At 45.5% G+C, this 8,631-nt stretch overlaps 1 long non-coding RNA gene across 1 annotated transcript; it reads right to left on the minus strand.

Moving 5' to 3' along the window:
* Nucleotides 1-4,797: 4,797 nt before the first annotated feature.
* Nucleotides 4,798-8,376, minus strand: LOC147825385 (uncharacterized). The gene is made up of 2 exons (XR_015441012.1): nucleotides 8,148-8,376; nucleotides 4,798-5,092 (listed from the first exon to the last, which is right to left on the minus strand). It is a non-coding gene; the product is annotated as an uncharacterized LOC147825385 (long non-coding RNA).
* Nucleotides 8,377-8,631: the final 255 nt, after the last annotated feature.

Genomic DNA, 8,631 nt, shown 5'->3' on the forward strand with positions numbered 1-8,631 from the left:
GCAGGACCTTCACAGGAGCAGGTGGAAGAAGCTGGCTGCAGCGCACGTCTCCCCTTTCCTGGAGCCCCAGCTTACTCAAAGGGCCAAGACTTCCGGTCGAGATGGATATGACTTGCCCCTGGGCAGGCCGGGAGCATGCAGACACATCCCAGAACTTGTGTGCCTTGGACTCTTCGACCATGAAGCACCTGTCCCGAAAGGAAGGTGACCTTACTGTAGAAACGGAATCTCCAGGACCAACTTCTAGCTGCGTGTGTGTGTGTGTGTGTGTGTGTGTGTGTGTGTGTGTGTGAGACAGACAGAGAGACAGAGACAGACAGAGACAGACAGACACAGACAGACACATACAGGCAGGCAGGCAGTCCTCCATAAGAGTTGAACTAGTGAATGAACCTCAGGCCTTGCATTCCAGAGGATTCAGGTCTGGGTGGGACAGCTGTACCCAAGAAATGGTGGCTGAGTACAAAAATCTCCTAGGGTTGGTCTGGTGTGGCTCTAGGAGGAAAGCTCAAAGGCTCTCATCTCTGTGGGGGTGAGGCTTAGGGGCAGGAAGGGGTAGCTGATGTGTGTGTCACTTGGTGGGTTGGTTTGAAGTCAGGAGATAGAGGAAGTTAGGCAGATAGGACACAGGTCCTGAATAGTTAAACTGAGTAAACTCAAAGTCAGCGCTTAAGTATGTTGACAAAGGGCCCAAATAATTAATTTAAATAAACTATCAGGGTGTAATGGAATGCAAGGGACAAAAAACAGATCCATAAACAAATTTGAGAAGCCTTGGAGGAAGTGAACGCAAACAAAACAGCTTGCTTGTGGGACATCAAAGGCCTACCAGTAACCAGGAGCACCCTCGCATCTTGTCATAGCCACCTTTACCAAAAACTATGTAAAAAGCCAATGGACTTCAGTATCTACATTGTTTGCCTTATGGAAACCCTCCTAGACAAGGTTTTCCTTTTTATTCTTTCGAATAAAAACACCTTTGGCCATTGGAAAAAAAAAACTTAATCGAAGGCATTTTTCTTTCTTGTTACAATTTTTTTTGTTGTTGTTTTTGTTTTTTGGTACCAGGGTTCGAACTCAGGACCTTGTGCTTTCGAGGCAGGTGGTAGCATCACTGAGCGAAATCCCCGGCCCATCTTGTTACAGTGTTTTTGATCTCCATTATTTCTTTTTTATAAATTAGAATTTCCATTTCTCTGCTTACATTACCCATCTGTTCTTGTATGCTGTCTACTTTATACATAGTTGTTTTATATTCCAACATTCCTGCTATGGCTGAATCTGGTTCTGGTGCTTGCACTTTATTTTCAAACTGTTTTTTGACCTTGTAGTATACCTTGCAACTTTTTCTTCATAGCTGGGCATCAAGTATTGGGTAAAAGGAAGCACTGCAAATAGGTGTTTAGGGAAGTGGTAAAAAGGTGTGGGTGAGGCAAGTGTTCTACAGTCTTGTGATTAGGCCTCAGTCTTTTCATGAGCCTGTGCTCTGGATTATGAGCTTCACACATGCATCTCAGGTCATCCTCTTCCTCCTGGTTCCACGGAGTGGGATGGCCAAGTTGGCTGGAGTTGGATATTTTCCTTTCTTCAGGTCAGCTAGGCTGGTGTAAAACTCTAATAGTTTAGGCTCTGGAAAAATGGTTTCACTTGAAGAAAAACAAAGTGCTCCAGTATATTTTTAAATGGTTCCCTTTTCATCTCTTTGTGATTGAAACATGAGGGGGATTTTCTCTAATATTCACCTTGAAAGTAGGTTAAACCCCTGGAGGTAAAACTCACAAAAGTGTAGGATCGGCCTATGACTGGGTCCACCTGTAGTTTTTACTCTCAGATTCATCTTCACTGAGTTTCCAACAATTAGTTTATTAGAGTTTAGCTTTTCTACCCCAGTGCTGGTTCCTCTGGAGGCTTCTGCTCTGGCAGGTTGTGGTCCTCTGTATCTGCCTGCCTCTCCAACATGGAGGGGAAAGAGGAGTGCTTTGTCTGTGACCTTACTTCCTTCTCAGATCTGAGAAGAGCTACTGCTTTTTCACTTTGTTTAGCTTTTTGCTTTTTGCTGGAGTGGTGACTTCCAAGCTTTTTATATGCTAGATTGGAAACTGAAAGTCCTCTTTAGGCTTGCTTTATTTACTTATTTTTTTAATAGGAAGAACAGGCCATAGATGGTGTTCTTTTCCTCTCCCAGCCCCTTGGTTACTAGTCTTTTCTATTCCCAGGATCTAAAATGCCATTGTTAAAAGTTGTGGGGTTGGGTCGCGGATTTGGCTCAGTGGTTTCACCGCCTGCTGCGCAAGCGCATGGACCCGAGTTCGATCCCCGGTACCAAAAAAAAAAAAAAAAGAAAGTTGTGGGGTGGGAGTAGAGACACCAGGAACATAACTGATGGGCCAAGCCAAAGTGGAAATGGGTCAAGTCAACACCTTGAAAACTCAAGATCTTTACCTCTACCCTTTATTTAGGGAGGTTTTCCTCCATAGCATTGTTAATAATAACCTTGTACTGAGGAGGTAGTGCAGTGGTACAGTGCATGATTAGTATACACAAGGCCAAGTTTTGGTGCTCAGCACCACAAAGAAACACACAAAATAATAATAACCATCACTTCTAGCATGTTTGCCATGAGCCAGGCACTGTTTTGAAAATTGCTTTCAGTGTAAAAATTGCTTTATTCCTTTTCAACAACCCCATGTGATTGGTGCTAATGTTATTACCACTTAGAAATGAGGAACCAGGGCTGAGGATTTAGCTCAGTGGTTCCAGGACCTGCCTTGCAAGCTCAAGGTCCCAAGTTCAATCCCTGGTACAGAAAAAGAGAGAAAGAAATGAGGAACCAGGCCCAAAGAGATTCTATCACTTGCCCAAGATGTCACCTCTGTGTTTGCCAAGAGAGGAGTCCTGCCTCGGGGACTCCTTGACTCTGGGACTCTCCAGGTTGTTGTTCCATCAGCACGTTGTGAAATGCTGCCCTCTCACTCCGATGGATCATAGAATAGGGATCACAGAATAGCACATCAATGGCAAATTCCTCTTGTATCTTTTAGGGGGTTGCCTGCTAAGGCAGCGCTCACATCCAGACTTTGCACCTCAAGGGCCCCTTGCAGGTGTAAGAATTATGCTTTCTCACCAGGCAGTACTTTCCTAAGCTGGATTCAGGGGAGAGAACCATCTCTGCCTGGACCCTTAGGCTTCTGGAAGATGACAGCTGCTTACCTTCCCTTTGATGCTAGAAAACTACAATGTTGTTTTGCTGAAAAGGCAGTCTTTAGGTATTGTTTGGTTCAACCTGTGACCTATTCAGTAGTTACACTCTGGGGTTTGCAGGACCTGTTCCAAAATGAAAATGGGACAAGAGAGTCTCATCAAAATATCTGCTTCCTCCCACCATCTACTCCCTGCCCCTAAAACACAAAACAACACAGCACGACATGACATGACAATGATGCATCCTGTCAAAGGTCCTAGGCTAGAACTGTTCCCACCAACCCTGGGCTCTGGTCAAAGCCATGAATCTCTCTCACCTGCAGAACTAGGTAATGATCTTTATACTTCACATGGATGTCATGTGTCAAAGACTCGTCATGGGGAAAAGGGAACTATAATAGATCATGTAAAAGTTTCAAGAACCAATCCCCAAGAGTCTATTGGAGGCCAAACTTCTCTGCTCCCCAGAAATGTGGGCAGGAGGAGTGTGGGGTGAAGAGTGGACTTAGTCACTCTCCTTGTTGCTGGGACAAAATACCTGGCACAAACAGCATAAAGGAGGAGAGATTTATTCTGGCTCAGGTTGTTTTAGAAATTTCAGTCCTTGTGTGGTTGGTTGTTTCCAGGCAGAAGCAGCATGGCAGAAGGGTCTGGCGGAGGAGAGCTGCTCACCTCATGGCACCCAGGAAGCAGAGAGAGGAAGGAGGAGATGGCGGGGGAGAGAGACCCTTCCAGGTTGCGCCTCTTCCTATGGGACCCGACCTCCTAACAGCAAGAGAGCTACATGGCCCACCCAATCCCCTTCCAAGCACTCAAGGCTTTGGGGACTATTTTCATTTTAAAGCATAGCAGCTGTGGAGGGTGATCGCCACAGGCAGGGACAGGGCAGTTGCAGGATGGAAATGGAATAAGTGGGTCCCTCTGCTAAAACGTAGCTGTGATTTTCAAGACAACAACAAAGGAGCAATAAAGCAAACCTTAAATCCTACATCCAGGCTCTGTGCAGCTGCACAGGTTGGATTAGAGAAGGCTGGGAAACAGTGCCTGGGCTTCGCTTGGCGAGCAGCAGCACAAGAGATACACTTGGCGGGAGTCACTGACACAAGGGAGATGAAAGCGTGCAGTGGCAGTTGCAGAGGAGTGGTCCCTGGCGGAGGAGAGGGTAACAGCCACACTGGGAAGGCCAGCCAGGCCGCCGGGCTGGGCTGTGATATCTGGGGTCTGCACACCAGGCAGGGCTCCTGGCTGTTGCTGCGGATGTCAGATATGTATCCCTCAGAGTGAGAGCGCACTGACAGAGCCCCTGGCCATGTTCACACTTCTGCTGCACACACAGGTAGCTGGGCTCTGGCACTTTCCCCTTCCACAATGGATGCCAACATGAGACTCAGCGTCCTTCCCCTCCGAGGTTAGGCTTTGTCACTGGGCACAGTGGTACACACCTGAAATTCTAGCACTAGGAGGCTGAGGCAGGAGGATTGCCAGGAGTTCAAGGCAGGAAAATCGCTGTGAGTTTGATTGCATAGTTCAAGGCCAGCCTGAACTATATAGCAAGAGCCTGTCTCAAAAAACTAAAAAAGAAGGAAAAAGCAAGCAATGAGTTATACTATTTATTAGGGGTTGTTAAAGAAGGAAGTGGATTCAGATGAGGAAAGTCTTTCTGTCCTATAATGTGTTATCGTTATTGCTAAGTGAGACACACGAGTCATAAGTGAAGGCAGACATTCACCGTCCCATCAGAAAGGCAGCCCTCTGGGCGTCTGAGCACCTCTCGGAGGGAGGAACGTTTCTTCTTAGCAGCCGAGTGGGGCTCAGATCCCCCTACCTCGATGCACTGGGATTCTGCTCAGGCTTCCACGGGCGCGTCTCACCCCGTCGTTCCTTGCACTGGCTGAGGGAGATGGGAAAGGAAATACAGGGTCAAATACACAGACAAAGGCAGCGGCAGAGGGGGACCACACCTCCTCCGCTTTGATTTGACAGCAGGGGTTTCAAACAGGACAGGAAGGAGGGGGCTCCTCAGGAGGCCCCGCCCTCTGGGTCTGCGCATGCGCGCGCGGGGACCTGCTGGGGGCCTGTCCTCCCTGGGACATCGTGTCCTCCACCCCGGGGAGGGGAACTGACCCTCACACGCCCAGAAGCCACAGCTCCGACACGCCTCGGCCATGACGTCATGCGATGAGTTGCAAAATAATTGTATAATTATGTAAATAATAAAATAAAAATGACTACATACCATTTAAATGAAGCTTAGCAAATACAGACTAACTACAGCAACAGCCAACCTTTATTAAAAGTTTGGTGTGTTTTCTTCCAGACTTGAAAAGGAGAAAAGCCAGAGTGATATGACTTTAAAAAAATATAGTCGTGACTATATTGTAATATTCTTTCGTAATTATTTGACACAGTATGACAATATTTTGAAGGTACAATCGAATGGCTTATATTATTCTATCAAACAGATTCACTTTTAGTTAATTATTCTCTTACGAAAGCAAGTTTTGAATTTTCCCTATTTAAAATTTTTTATTGGTACATGTTTGCAGTACATAATGTTCACAAACCTTGTGTGGAGTTGGTACAAGTACACAACATCTTAATATTTTTTACCTCTCTTTCCCTTCCCTCTCTCACCCTTTCTTCATCCCTTTGAATGAAGCTCTATTTCCCTATTTCCTATTACCTATCTTTTATTTTGCTTTTTATTTATATTTTGGGCTTCTCATAAAAGAGAAACCATGTGATATTTAATCTTGTGTGTCCGATTTATTTCACTTAACATGATGGTCTCAAGGTACATTCATTTCCCTACAAATAACTCAAGTGTATCTTTCTTTATGGCAGAGTAGTACTTCACTGAGTGTAAATATCATATTACAATGAGTACTTTGTAAATAACTGCTTTATTGAGATATGATTCATACATCATAAAATTCACTTTTTAAAGTCTACAGAGCCATAGGTTTTAGCATTTATTTTACAGTTGTGAAACTATCGCCAGAACATTTTTATCATCCTATTAAAAAATCTGTTCTCATATCCCTCTCCTCCAACTACAAAAGTATTTTCAGTTTCTGCAGATTTGCCTCCTCTGGACGTTTCATACACATCACATTGTACAATATGAGGCTTTCCATGTCTGGCGTCTGGCCTCTTTCACGTAGCAGAACACTTTCAAGGTTCACCCCCATGGTCCCCCATGTCCATGCACTCATCCTGCATCCAGGGGCAGTGACTGCAGGACCCCTCCCAGTAATAAACGTCAGAGTCCCGGCTCCCTTACATACAGTGATGTGGTATTTGCAATGTAACTTGTGCACATCCTGTCGTGTTCTTTTTTTGTTTTTTGTTTTTGGTAGCGGGGATTGAACTCAGGACCTTACACTTTTGAGGCAGGCGCTGGAACCACTGAGCCAAATCCCTGGCCCCTGTCGTGTTCTTTAAATCATCTCTAGATTACCTAAAATACCTAAGCAATGGAAATCCTATGTGAACAGTTGTTGGGCTGTATTGTTTAGGGAACATCAAGGAAACAAACCTGTCCCTCTTCATGCAGATGTCATTTCACACATACACATATTCTGTCCACCGCTGGTTGAATCCGTGGGTGGGGAACTGATGGATACAGATGACCAACTGTACTTTATTCTTTTTATAGCCAAATAACATTTCATTATACAGTTGTTCTGCATTTTGTTTAGCCATTCACCAATTGATGGGCTCCTGTTCTTCCACTTTTTGGCTAATGTGAATAGAGTTGCATGAACATCCATGCACTGTTTTGGAAGAACATGGATTTCCCATAGTCTTGAGGCTCTTCCTAGGTGTGGAGTTGCAGGTTCATACGGAAACTCTATGTTTAACGGTCTGGATGATTGTCCAACTATTTGCCAAAGAGCCATGCCAGTTCACTGCCCCAACAGCCATAGATGAGGCTGTACCTTCCACCTTCCCACCCCTGTTCTTTTCCTTTCTTTTTAAAGTGATTGTCGCAGTGGGTGTGGAGCAGTATCTCACTCTGGTTTTGATTTTCATTTTCCTAGCAACTAGTGATGGTTACTGTCTTTCCATGTGTTTATTGATCATTAGATGTTCATCTTCTCTGGAGAAAAATCTGTCTAAATTCTTTGCCCACTTTAAGCTTGTGGGGTTTTTTCCCCCTCTGTGTTAAGTTCCAAGAGGTTTTTAAAATATTCTTGGATAAAAATCCAGACATATGGAGAAAATGGCCCCATTTTGGGGGCAGTCTTCTGACTTTCTTAATAGTACCCTTTGATACACAAAGGCTTTGAATTTTGGGGAGGCCCAATTTACCTACTGTTTTCTTTTGTTGCTTATGGCTCCACATCATATCTGAAAATCTGTTGTGTAGATTATGGTCACAAAGAGCTACCCCTTTGCTTTCTTTTAAAAGTTGTGTGAGTTCCAGGGAAACACCTCAGACTGTCTCTGAGAATTTGCCAAGTGAAACGATGTGAAAATTTCGATGTCTGTCAGAAGACTAAATAGCTCATGGTTTGTCTTATATGAGAAATCCAAAGTATAAATAATTTAAAGAGCAAAATAAAAGGAAGATGATAAGAAACAGGCAGGTAGAGTTTGTGGAGATAGGAAGAAGATCTGGGTGTTGGGGAGAAGGGAGGAAGAGGAGGGAAGGGGGCATTAAAGAGATCAAGATGCGATATGTATAGGCACCGACTCTCCACAGTGAGTGTATTTATATATCACATGCACTACCAGAAGAGGAGAAAAAGACGAAGAAAGTTCTGATGCCTGTGGAATTGTGTTACCAAATTGGTTTCTTGAGTCGTGCTGCCAGTTCCACGCCTCTTACCTAGTGAGTATGAGAGCCCGTGTCAGTGTACACTGTCAAGCTCAGGGTCCTCCTGATCTGGCCAATCACAGAGGTTCACTCTCCCCGCGCCTTTACCAGCGATGCCACTCACCTTTTTCTGAACAGATATTCCAAAGGCACCGAGACGGCCGGCGAGCGAGCTCCCACAGCTCGGGCAGTAAGAGGGGCGGCCGGCGACAGAGGGCTTGGTGTTGCTGGAACTGCTGTGAAAGCCAGGAAATTGGGACAGCGGAGAATGAATGCTCTCGTGGCTGGAAATAAACGACTTCTGCATCTCCTTGGCAGGAAGGACTTTTCAGGGCAAGGGAGAGAGAGGAGGGGAAGGGACACTGGGAGATGCTGTCCAGGCCCGGCTGCCAGGGAATGCGCTTGTACAGAGCTCGCTCCAGCTGTGGGCCTCAGCCGGGCTGGGGAGCCCCACAGAGCTCTGGGGACAGGAGAAGAGGAGTCACTCAACTCGTGGGGAAGGAATCTGCTCAGGGTGAAATGATGAAGGCAAGATCATGTCACTGGTGAGGTGGAACTTGGTGGCCGGTGCTTACCGATCCCCACTGTGCTCACAAGTGCTGATTATG

Source organism: Heterocephalus glaber, unplaced genomic scaffold (genome assembly GCF_053883595.1).
Source record: "Heterocephalus glaber isolate CG9 unplaced genomic scaffold, H.glaber_assembly_v1.0 deba00001504, whole genome shotgun sequence".
Classification (NCBI taxonomy): Eukaryota; Metazoa; Chordata; class Mammalia; order Rodentia; family Bathyergidae; genus Heterocephalus; species Heterocephalus glaber.